At 40.7% G+C, this 12,508-nt stretch overlaps 1 protein-coding gene across 1 annotated transcript in view; it reads left to right on the forward strand.

Moving 5' to 3' along the window:
• Positions 1–12,508, forward strand: part of KANK1 (KN motif and ankyrin repeat domains 1) — a 129,969-nt gene that overhangs the window by 31,122 nt on the left and 86,339 nt on the right. Inside the window, exon 2 of the mRNA XM_041486219.1 lies at positions 1,251–1,377. The gene's annotated coding sequence lies outside the window, so the exon portion shown is untranslated. The remainder of the gene's footprint in view (positions 1–1,250; positions 1,378–12,508) is intronic.

Below are 12,508 nucleotides of genomic sequence, written 5' to 3' on the forward strand. Positions count from 1 at the left end.
TCAAATGCTACTTTTTATTTAAGTTTATGAAGATAATTAACCCTTACGAGGCTTTTTTCAGGATTTGTAAACAGTGTACGATTAGAACAATATATTTGCTTGTATAGGCACATTGGCCTGTGACATGCTTTCAGTGCTAGATTTTTTATTAATTTGTAATAAAAAACTCTAATTTTTACCTGATAGATTTGCTTGTACTCCATTAAGCCCCCATCTCTATAGTTTTACAAGCTGGGACAGAGGTCACTTATGTTTGTACCAATGCTTTAGGGAAGTACTTAACAGTGTGGATGATAAGTGTCTGTTACCTGAAAATAATCTTTAAAGCTCTCTTGAGTAACCATGCTATAGATAGATAAGTTTTTCTGCTGGCCCATCACTCCATAGCTGTCAAATGTCAAAGTGGTGTCGTTGTGCAACTGTTCCACATCAGCACCACCTCAGGGTGCAGCTGCCTTGGACTGTACTTGTGAGTGGCCCTAGGCAGGATATCTCAGTGCAAGGATCCCTGTTGTGTATGTGTGTGGATGTGCCTCTAGTTTTGGGAAGTTTGCTCATTTGGAGGATTAAGCACACCAAATGGACTGGAGCTGAAAAACAAGTATCTAAACCTTAGTGGTGGAGTATCTTTGCTGAATTGTTGTGGAGGAAGAGAGCTGCTTTATATGCTGTAGCAGTGCAGGCATTAACTCTGCTGCAGCTTCACTCAGCATGGGTTGAGTGCTTGCAGGATGAGAATTCTGTGAAAAGCCTATCCAGGGGAATGAACCAAGTCCATCTTAGTTTATATAGTACCTCCATGTGTCTTCCACATACATGAAGATCCTCACTTATAACATGCTAATACTTAGCTCACATGGGCTTCTGATGCATTTCCCAGTTCAAACTAATCTGGGTTACAAACATTTACTGCTGTGTTTCTGTAACTGGTGTGGCTGGTGTATCCTGAAATGCCTGGAGCTTTGTTTCTGTGCATTCACATGGACTGTTGTTTGAACAAAGATTTAAATTGGGAAGGCAGGGTGAGGTGACACAGCTATTGCAAGATGCATGCTTTCTCACCATGGTGCTGTTGCCAAAATGTGCTTGAGCATTTCACCTTGGAAACAAAAAATAACTTAGGCTTTCATTTTTGTGGTAATTTCTTCATTGCTCAGCAGCATGGCTCTACCAGGTATCAGCAGTTTTAAGCACAAGATATATTGCGCAACATATGGACTAATTGGTGTTTTTAATTTCTCTTCTTGTAGGATGACCTCAGGTTCCTGAATGTCAAATGCTGACACACTGAATTAGCTGAATCTGCTACATTATTTCTGATGTTTAAAAAGGCCTAAAGGAAAGTAGAGACTGGCACTTCTGTTACAGTCTTTTAAGGTAAGATATTATTTCTTCTGCCAGGGCAGAGGGAGGAAAATACATGTGGTTCCACAAGCTGTCCTAGTCCCACCTCTTGATCCCTAATCAGCCTGTTGTGGTTTAGTCCAATACAGCCACTTGCTCACGCATTTGCTGACTCTGGTCAGGGAGAGAATCAGAAGAGTAAAAGTGAAAAACTTGTGCATTGAGACAAAGACAGTTTAATATGGAAAGCAAAAGCCATGCACAGAAGCCAAGCAAAAAAAGGAGTTAATTCACCTCTTCACATGAGCAGGCAGGTGTTCAGCCATCCCAGGAAACCAGGCCCCTTCATACATAAAGGTGATTTGGGGAGACAAATGTCATCACTACAAATATTCCCTCTTCCTTCTTCCCTCTTCATATGCTGAGCGTGATGCCATATGGTCTGGAATACCGCTTTGGTCAGCTGGGGTCATCTGTACTGACTGTGTTCCCTCCCAGTTCCTTGTGCACCCCCAGCCTCCTTGCTGGTGGTGTGGTATGAGGAGCAAAAAAAGCCTTGTCATTATGCATGAACTCAGCAATAACTAAAATGTCAATGTGTTATCAATCCTGTTACCAGCACAAATCTAAAGCATGGCTTTTTATCAGTTATTATGAGGAAAATGAACTTCACCCTAGTCAAAACTGGCACAAAACTATATGAACCTAAGGTCTTGTATTGGACCCAGCTATCAGTATTTGTTGGTTATAAGCAAATTCACTGACTTCAGTAAGACAAAATCCATGCAATTTCAAGAAACATCCATGAAGAAACAATTTATTTTCTTTTCCTAAATCACTAATTCTATACAAGTGCTTGTATATCTTTCCATTCGCATGCCTTAGTTCTTCTATCTATGTATTAGAATTATTTAGTAGTAGTGGTCTTCAGTCCCTATAGAATGCCATGCTGAGATAATTCACCACCAGGAAAAATAAGGCTATGAAGCTAAACATGACTGTAGCTAGAAAAGTGGCCATTCTGCTTTGACTAGAGTTGCTGCTGCGATCTTTCATTAATTACCCATGTTTTCTTTGCATCTTTTGGATTCATGGCTGCCTTGTCAGCTGCACTGTAGTGCTGCTGCATTTTCTCAGCAGCGCAGCAGACCAGCCGCAGACCAGACTGACAGAGAGGCAGTCAGTACCAGGGTTATGGTGTGCCCACTGAGCAGTATGGCCTCTTACCACTGCAGAGTTGTTATGGTGACCAGTGACTGGGTGTAAGTACCCCAGCAGAACGTGGCTATATTTTGTTTTTATCTCTTTTCTGTGCAAACATTAGGTTAGAAGCAACACCAAAGGGGTGGCCTGAATGAAATCTCTAAGAAAGAAAACCCAGATAAATAAAGGATGTGTAAAAGCTCTTTGCTGCTGAGTCCTGAATTGCCTCAGGTTTGACAGCTGCTGTTTGAAGAGGCAGTTGAATCCTGTTTTTGTTTACACTTAGAGTGTCACTGCCTGCCCACGTTATTACATGCACTGCAATGTGCTGCAGAGTTGGATGAGAGGTAAGACACACCTAAAACTGAACTTCTCTTTTGAAGAAGGATTTAGTCTCTTGACAGTTGTGATTACCTGGGATGGCTAATTGCTTTTCTTCTGCTGCTTTTGCAGCTTTAATCAGAGCATAAACAAGCAGTGGAGACAGCTTGTTCGGCTTTTGAGTGTGGAGAGCTTGTTTCGCTTTTGTCTGTGGAGTAAATCTGGTACTTCCAGATGTGGACTTGAATTGCTGCCAGCTTATGGGGCAGGTAAAGGGCTCCTGAATCTAGTGATCCGAAAGACATGAGGACACCAGCTGGTTTTCCTCAAATTTTGAAACTCCGTAAGTGTGGAAAAGCAGATCTCCTGCCATTTTTCATTACTCCATGAACTTGCCATTTCGTTGTGGATGTGTGTGTGTAGCTGGAAACACCCGGACACCACTGACTCTCTCTGGCTCTGTTGTGTAAAAGCACTTCAGAGGGGGGGCAGAGGGTTCTGCAATAGACAAGCTGACATGATTGGGAAGCCTGTGTGCACTTCCTCTGCAGGCCTTATACCAGCACATTTTGGATTGGCCCTGGGCTCTTGCTCATAGAGCAGTGTCTGTTCCTCCTTGGAGGATGCTGTTCTTCTCTTGCTCTTCTGGAGATTATTCTACTACCAGGAAAAGCATTAGTACATGGATTTTTATCTTTTCTGGTGGCAAAAAAAGTGTTTTGATATAGCAGGAGAAATGCTTAGAACAGGCAAAATAAGGAAACTTACTGTTGCTGTGACTAGGCTGGTTGCAGTTCCTGTGTGGCAGTGTGCTGCAGCCGTGTCCTGGCTGTAGAAGTGGACACCCTCAGCCAAGCATGGGTTTCTAAATGAAGGAAATGTGTGCATCTATGCCTAGAGGAGTTCTTAGGTTGCCTTTGCAAACCCTCAGCCCTGCCAGTGCGCTGCAGCAGGTGCCGGTAATGCAGTGCAGTCACAGCCTGCGTGTCCAGCGGGCTGCAGTGGGTGGCCCTGCGACGTACAGGGTGGGAATTGAGGGGAGGCTGCTGTAGGGAAACACATGCAGAGAGAAGGGAAGAGAAGGCAGATTGCAGAAAGGCTGGAAAATCCTGAGCAGACTTGTATGGGCTCTCAGGGGGCTGACAATAGGGATGAATGCTGACTGCCTTGGAAAGCACAGGAGCACCAGGTACAGTCACTGAGAAGTGGACTCTTATCAGTGACTTGTCACAAGGCTGTGGATATGGAAAGGAGCAGGATGAAGATATTTCCATTTCAGGTGCTCTGAGTTTAGGTACCCCCCCAAGTCACATACACACATACATTTATGCTTGTCCCTACACACTGTCCCTACACACTTTGCTTGTCCCTACACACTGTCCTGTTGCATCAGTAGCTCTGGGCACTTACAGAGGGCAGGGGAACACAGGCATTACTGGCAGTAGCCATCAGCATAGAGATGTGCTACCAATTAAATGTCAGTACACAAGGTAGGGTTAGTAATTTAGCAAGTCTTGGGAGAAGTGGGCTTAATTTCTCTCTGCAAAGCACAGTATTTGAAAACTGGGTGTGGTATGATGGCATGTAACACAACATTTCATTGTGCTCAAGGCATTTTGCATTTGTACAGATACTGATACCTTTAAATACTAATGTGAACACCTCCGTGCTTTTTGCTTGTGTGTTACAAAGCCTGCATCTCACTGGTGTGATACACTCCATGGAGAGGGCCCAAGAGCATTTTGTCTATTTCTAAACTTCACTGAATGTGATCCCTGTGCAGATAATTAAAACACTGCACTTGTAGTTGGATCACAGACTCTGGCAATGTGAGATGAGCAACAGACTTATTAAAATTGATTTCCATTTATAAACCATGGTTGCTTCATTGGGATTGCCTGGGGTTTCTCAAAGCTGTGTCCTGTAGCCTTAATTTAGCTTTTATTTTAGTAAAAAGAAAGGATTTACTGCCATATCATCAGACTTAAAACGGCATTTTCACTTTTCACAGCAGAAACTCAGCCTGTTTAAGAGGACAAAAATTCAAAACAGCAACCAACCTTATGAAGAAGGTCTTGCACTTCTGACAGATGAATTTACAGACTGGTTGAAATACAAATGCTCAACAATCACCTTGCTTAGCTGATCCTTAAGCTGTAGCTTTTTTACACTTCTGGTTATCTTCTGTTTATCTTATTCTTTTAATCTGGCCTTTCTGAGTTTTCTGTGCTTGTTGGACCAGTTAAATTGGAGTTTTGCACACTGATTAGTTGGCTTCAGAGGTCCCTGATATACTTTCATGTGCAAGGGAGATCTGATTTTTGAGAAAATATGTGTATTCTAAGTGCAGTTAAGCTTTGCTCAAATCCAAATACCACTGAAAAGAGTTGATTTTCTTCTCTCAACACCTGCACAATTACATGCAGTCACTTTTTTTATTTGACCAGGTATTTCCACTTGACTAACATAAAACAGTTGTAGCTTAAGCTAAACTTAAGAAAGAAATAACCAGTTGAAGCTGGTTATTTCATCCTTCCTCCCCTTATTTGTGGTTGTGCTTAAATATGCCACAAGGCCATCAAGCTGCACAGCTGTGCTGTGTTACAACTTCCACATTCCCATGTTGTACTGAAGGATTTTTCCAAGTCATCTTGTCATGCCGCTTGCCAGAGAGACCTGGATTTGTGTTCTGGATATGAAAAGGTGGTCACAGTGTCACCTCATGCTTGCCAGTTTCTAGAGGGAAGCCAGCTGTGCGGTCTGACTCTAAAGGAAACAGCAGTAGAAGTCGGCAGTGTGACCCAAACCCACCTCCTGGTGGTGCTGCCATCCGTCTGGTGGCTGGTTGCACCTGACTCCGAGTCTGAAACCAAGCTGAGCAGGGCCCAGCTGGAGCCCCACCTGCAGCCTGGTCACTGCTGAGCAGAGCCCAGCTGGAGCCCCACCTGCAGCCTGGTCACTGCTGAGCAGGGCCCAGGTGAAACTGTTGGGTGTGCAGATCGTGTGTCAGCATCCTGTGCTGCTGGTGGCCAGCACGTGTGCTCCAAGTTCCTTGATGCTTTCTTGCATTTCAGGCATTCAGGTGCTGGGACCACTGTGATTGGAAGTGGTGCTACTGACCAGGAGCAGCTAACTTGTGCTGTATACTATATTTTTGTGTAACTATATTTTTGTGAATTTGGTCTGTGGAAGGGACCCCACTCCTCAATGTTACTGGCACAGTAAATGCTGCTGAGCTATTTCAGTACAGTAACTAGTTCTTTATATTGATGAAAGGCTTGTGTGCTTTTCTGATTTATGAGACTTGTGAAGGATTAAAAAAATAAGTCTATTAATCTTCAGAACCACCTAAATAAAAAAAAAAAGTCCTACCAAAACATCCTTGGGTTTTAGTTCTTTTGCCGTCAGAACCTGACACCAATTCAGCAACTCTCAGGATTTTCTGAGAATGACAATCAGTTGCTAGTATAGAAAGTAAATTCTCTTGTTTCATGTTTTAATCTTCATGAGTTCAGGGTTTTGAGCTGTTATCTATATATTTTTAATTTGCCCTTTTGCTGTTTCCCTACATGTAAGGAGGCACAAGAGTAACTCGTCTTTCTTTCTTCTAAAGGTACTTCTGCTTTTTCAAAGGAGATGCTTTGTCCACTAGGAACTGTGTCTCAGCATGCTAATAAAATCCACTTTATGCCTTTAAAATGTTTATTCAAAGTGGCCTGGCTGGCTCACAGTAGCTGTGTGGGTGGACTGTCCTTGAATTTTGTCAACTTTATTTAGTACTGCACAATACCCAGTGATGGAAAACAGCTATAAATTGTCTGTGCACAGCCATGCATTATTGATAAAGGGAAGAATAAGCTCTACAATTTCTTTATTTGATGTTGTTAGTGCAACAACTGGCTGATTTGTTAAGACTTTTCCCCCTCCTATTGGCAGTAAAATATCTCTTCATTTTGAACTCTGAGTTTTCTGAATTTTGATTTGTTTGGGGTTGAAAGCTTGCTTGGTCTCCAGTGTTACTAAATGTAATGGAAATATTTTCACAGAGTAGAAACAAGCTCAGGGGGAGCTAAGCAAACAGTAAATTTGACTCCATGCTGAAGACAGGACTCTCCTAATTATCTCAAATATTTAGAAATAGAAAATGGATCATAAAGTCTCACAGTACATTTAGAAGAAAAAACGCTTTAATATACTTCATTTGGCATATGCTTAGAGAAAATGCTTTACAGTGAGCTCAGTGTGCTTTGTAATTTCAGTGTTCCTTCAAAGTTTATGAAAAAATCTCAAGCCTTAAATCTGTCACGCCTTTTCTCCTGTTGACACTTATGATGAGTAGAGACTCTACTGAATATAATTTGCATATAAAACTGTGCTGTAAACTAAACAGTTCTTTCCCTGTAGTTGAATGAATGTACAGTGAACTGCTGAAAACTGGAAATTAATAAATATGTAAGTAAAAAAAAAAAAAAACTTGCCAGCAAAACTACGAGGCGCTTAGTCTTCCCAACAGATGTCCAGCACTGAAGCTTCTTTTTAAGCTATAATTTTTAGAAGAGTAGATTCCCAGAGGTTGTTATTGTAATACAGCCAAGGGAATGTACAATTTGTGCCAAGGAAATATTGTATTAGAATTATGGAATTTTTTTTCCCTCTTTTATGTTTGTAGATAGATATCCTTTGGTAGAAGCATTCCAGACCCCTACAGATTTTTACTTTCTTTTTTTTTGTTTTTTTTTTTTTTTTTTTTGTTTTTGTCTTTGTAAAAGTGTCAGGGTAGGGAATTCGCAAGTTATACTGATGTCTATGATGGTTTCTTTTACTCCATGGGGAATTGGTGTGTATTAGTTTAACTTTCCATATATTTGCAGTCTTTTAAGGTTAGAAGTCATTAAGTAATGAAGTAATTAAACTGGTTGTGTCATTGCAGTCAGAAGGCAGGAAAAACCATTGGTAAAAGGACTAACATGACTGACAGAGATGTGCTAGAGATTTACATTGAGAATGAGTCATTCTTCAAAACTTTTTCATTTTCTGATGGAAATTGTGGAGTAAATCAAATACAGTGGCTATGAGTGATTAAAATGCAAAACTTATGAATTCTTACTGACTTTGTAAATCTGATTCCTTTACTGTTAATATAAAATCATTTATCTTAAAGCACTTTTGAGGCTGTGAATATTTAAATGAAAGCTTCAACTCTTGAAGGTTATTTTGATATTCAACATCATTAATTATGTAGCTTGCATAGAAAGTTGTCATGGAAGAGGCACAGGAGGATTTTTTTCCATAGGTCATCTGGTAGATCTGTGGTAATTCACTCGATAAATCAAAGTGGCAAATTTTGCTATAGTTTAAATACTTACACAATTCTGATGTTACACAGTCATCTAAAAATTTCTGTGCTGGTTGAAGAGGATAGCTTTGGTTTGATCCTACAGAAAATACAAACAGTGGACATTGACTTGCCTGTGATTTTGGCCTTGGAGCAACTGTGCAGCTATATTTTTTTAGAGAAGGGCAGGCTTCAGCCATGTTACTACAATTCTGTTTAGACAGTTTGGGAGTATGAGTGTGTGTGTAATTTCTTCTGGAAACAAGTATACTTTGGTAGTGAAATACAATTTTGAAAATCCTTTGTTCCAGTTGTTTGTTTAAAAGAACATCTTTCACTGGCATTGTTAGAAGCCACTGAAATGAAAAACTGTAAGATAAGGAAATACTCCAGAGTACAATAGGGTTGGATTCTCCTCCATATCTGCACACTCTCTTTAGGCAGTGCATGGATGGTGTTGTTCAGACCTCTTCATTTGCCCCGCTGGAAGTCAATCAGTAGTCTGACAAAGACAAAAGAGCTTTAATGCAATTTGACAATTATTTTCTTCATACTAACAAAATATGCCTTGGTCCAGCCAGGTTGAGTGACTTTTGGAAAGTTACCTAGATTAGAAATGCACTGTGCAAGTGACCTGAGTGTTGCTTGCTACCATCCACAATGCTTGTCCTTTGGGAGGGCCATTGTGGAGGAAGGTGGGATGGATGGGGCTGTAAGAAATCAGCTTCACATGGCTGATCTCTGCAGACCATGCTCAGAATACAGGGACAGCTACAGAGGTTGCAGGAATGGTGTGATGCAAAGGGACCTGAAAGTAGTTGATTTAAAATCTAGTAAATAAAATATAAAAAGGTCAGTTTTTCTGAGGGAAACTAGAGACTTTTCCTAGCAGTCAGTATGAACAAAAAAGTCCTACGGGAAGAGTGAAGCTGGTGACTTGTGAAGAGAAGTTATCTGAAAACCTTCTTTTACTTTTAATGTGGTATCTCCCATTCCTTTTCAAATGCATCGAAAGAGGATGTTAATTTTTTTTCTTTCCAGTATAGGAATTAACAGGGGCGGGGTGGAATCCTTCACCCTAAAATATTTTCTTTTTAAAAGCATAGGGTAGGAGAGTAAAATGTGTTGCTGCATCTATCCCCACCCAGGAGTAACACCAAATGCTTTGTCTCTGACAGGTTGCAGTATGCCCTACTATGAGGGAAAGAAAACTGCTTTCCCCTCTCTTGGTACAAAAAGAAAGTATTAAGCTTGCTTGGGTGGGATAAACTTCAGAGGCTTCTTCCAGGTTTGATTAGTAGTACAAAACCTGTGTTGGTTCTAACATGGGTGCATTGTGCTTCCATTACCTCAACCAGCCAGGCTGCAGTACACACTTGTTCTGTGAATCACAGAACAGTCATCATTGTGAACAAAATCTCCTTTCTCCTTTTTGTTGTTACACTATATTGTCCTCAACTAATTTGAAAGAGATGGGGAGTACACTGAGTTACCCCGATTCTGTCAAATTACTATGTCAACAGTGCAGTTATCTGCTCTGAGAGGCTCTGCACTGTCAGAAACTGATTCTTAACGAATTTGCCATGAACTTTCAGCTGTAAAAGTAATTAATTCTCTGCAAAATATGCTTTAAGTAGAGCTCTGTCCTTGCCTAATGTCTGTAACCTCGATAACTAATAACATTTTGTCTTTCTAGAAGACACTATTAATGATCTTTCCACAGTGAACTTGATGAGACCCTCTTTGCAAAATGCAGAGCACTTTTTAACCCTTTTTCTCCCAACAACCATTTTGATTGGTAATGTTCATGCAGTTTCCATGCAATGTGGTGGTCAAGGCATGTTATTTCTCTACTGTGTGTACAGAACACAGAGCTGTAGGTTGCTCTTGTGTTTTCTTTCCGTTCCCCTTTCCCTCCTCCCTTTTGTGCTGCTCTTAATGAGGTGCTAGCGGATGGCAGCACAGATTTTCCCAGTATACATCAAAACAAACACATCTAAGCTGGATGCAGTAAAAGCAAAACATTGTTAGATATGGCAGAAGAATTGCTAGGTAGGGAAAAACTGAGTTATGTTGTTTGGGAAAATGATTGCACCTCTGGCTAATTACAAAATAATTGAATGAGTGGTTATGTGTTGCTTCACTGCAAGCTTTAAGTATCTGAAACATGATCTGGTTTTTGTTTTTTTTTTTTTTTAGTGCTGAAATTTGCTATGAAATAGAAAATTGAGTAAATAAAGTTCGGATCCATCATGATCCTCAACTGTTCTTGAAGGTCCCTCACCATTCCTTCTTCTCATTTAACCTGTGATATTCTTGTGCACCTGGAAAACTGAGCTATAAAAATGCAGTTTTGTTTCTGTTGTTTAATTTATTTTGTGCTAGACAAATTGCATTCCTGTAAGCTTTCTGTGGGCTGCCTATAGCAAAGGCAGTGTTGGCATGTGAGGTTTCAAGATGCAGAATAGGCTGAAGAACTCAATTTAAAAGGTACACCATGAATGACTGGGCTTAATGTGTTTTATACCCAAGGAATTTTCCCCCTAACAGTTTTGAGGTAAATACCACTTTAAGGAGCCTGTGGTTTACTTTGGAGTGAAATTACAAGCGATTTCAGGTTTTATTCCAGCTTTTTCTGTTTTCTTTGCCTTGGCCTTGAATGTTTAGGCATCTTTTGTTGCCTTTCTTCCACAGCAGCCTCAGTAGAGGTGCAGGAGCAACTATAAATTATCTTCCACGATAAAGAAGGGTGCAAAGTAAAGTTGCACATTGTTGCTTCCTGAAGTTCAAAATGAAGTTTCAGGGGCTAACAATGTCATCAACATGCAAGACAAATCTGGGCACAGGCACTTAGGAGTTACTTTAGCTGAATGTATTTGGCAGTCCCTGGGGTATAAAGGGAAGGTTTGTCCTTGAGTTTTTTTAAAGACTGATAGTTACAATGTTGAAATATTCATCAAAACCTTTAAAGTAAATTCCCTGATAAGCAAACCTGTAATGTTGCACTGTTGGTTTTTCTGAACCAATTTTTAAACTTCAGAATAACTTTAGAAAGGTTGGTAAAAAATACCTTTTCCATTCCATTGCTGGAATGTGTCCATGACTCCCAAAGGGTGAAAGAGTTCATGTGCCAAATTCAACAGAGTAGCAAGAGATCTTATTTTAAGTCCATCCTCAGTGAAGAATGGATTATGGCTTGTTCTGGCCAAATTAGAAACTGTAGGAAAGGGGAAAGTATTTTTTTGCTAGATTACCCCTCACTTGTGGGAAATGCTACTACCCTAAACTTTTCTCTCTGTCCTTTCACTTCAGGCTCCCTTCATTTTGCTTCAAGTTCTAGCTCCCTCTGCGTTAAAAATAATAATAAAAACGGCATTTCAGAAAGATTCACAATGTTTTAAAGAGAGACAGAGAATCCAGGTGACTGCCTCTCACAGTCAGTAATTGATGGCATTTCAATTCAGGAGTTTGGCGTGGTTAATGTAACTTTACAGCAGAAGTATGCATCTCATTATTTTATGTGTCTGTATTTATTTAACTTTTGGCTGTGCGTTCTACCTGTAACATTCCTTTTAGTCGTGACTGGGAGCAGACTAAGCAGGTAATCACAGGTTTAAATGCACAACAGTGTGCCTTTGTTGAGGATGGTTAGCTGGGCTTCTCTTTTAATTGAAAATGCATAGAAGCAAGAATCAGTAATCTATTTAAAATGGAAATCTCCTTTTGTACAATACAAAATGTTTTTTCTTTATGTTAAAAAGAAGGGTGGCTACTAGGGCATTATATCCTTTGCTAGGTATCTGAAACAATTTATGATATATCTGTGGTCAATGAGTAACTGTTGAAACTGTATTGGAAATAGGTTTTCTTGTAGACACCTAGGGTCTGGGGTTGCAAGATGTGGCCGGGGTGTGTATTTTATTGCCATCTCTTAGAGGTGGGGCAGTTACCTTCTGTTAATTGGCCACCTGTTGAAACCGTGTGGGGCAGTTTTTCTGCCACAACCAATCCTCCCTCAGGGAGTTATCATCTGTTAATGTGCCATTGAGTGCCACTGCATGACTGATAAAATTACACCATCCCATTGTGAGATGCTCTGCCCCAGGGGAGGAGCCAAGCATTCCTACCTGGATATAATCTGACATTTGGAACACCACAGGCAGCCTTTCCCACTGGATTCCCAAAGGCATAGCTGTCTTCTCCACTGGATTTCCAGAGGAAGACCAGGCCCATCTACACCACCACCGGACCTTCAGAGGAAAACTGCACCCTTCCACAGGATCACTGCTCCAACAGAACCACACC

Source organism: Pyrgilauda ruficollis, unplaced genomic scaffold (assembly GCF_017590135.1).
Source record: "Pyrgilauda ruficollis isolate IOZ18807 unplaced genomic scaffold, ASM1759013v1 scaffold74, whole genome shotgun sequence".
In the NCBI taxonomy this organism is placed as follows: Eukaryota; Metazoa; Chordata; class Aves; order Passeriformes; family Passeridae; genus Pyrgilauda; species Pyrgilauda ruficollis.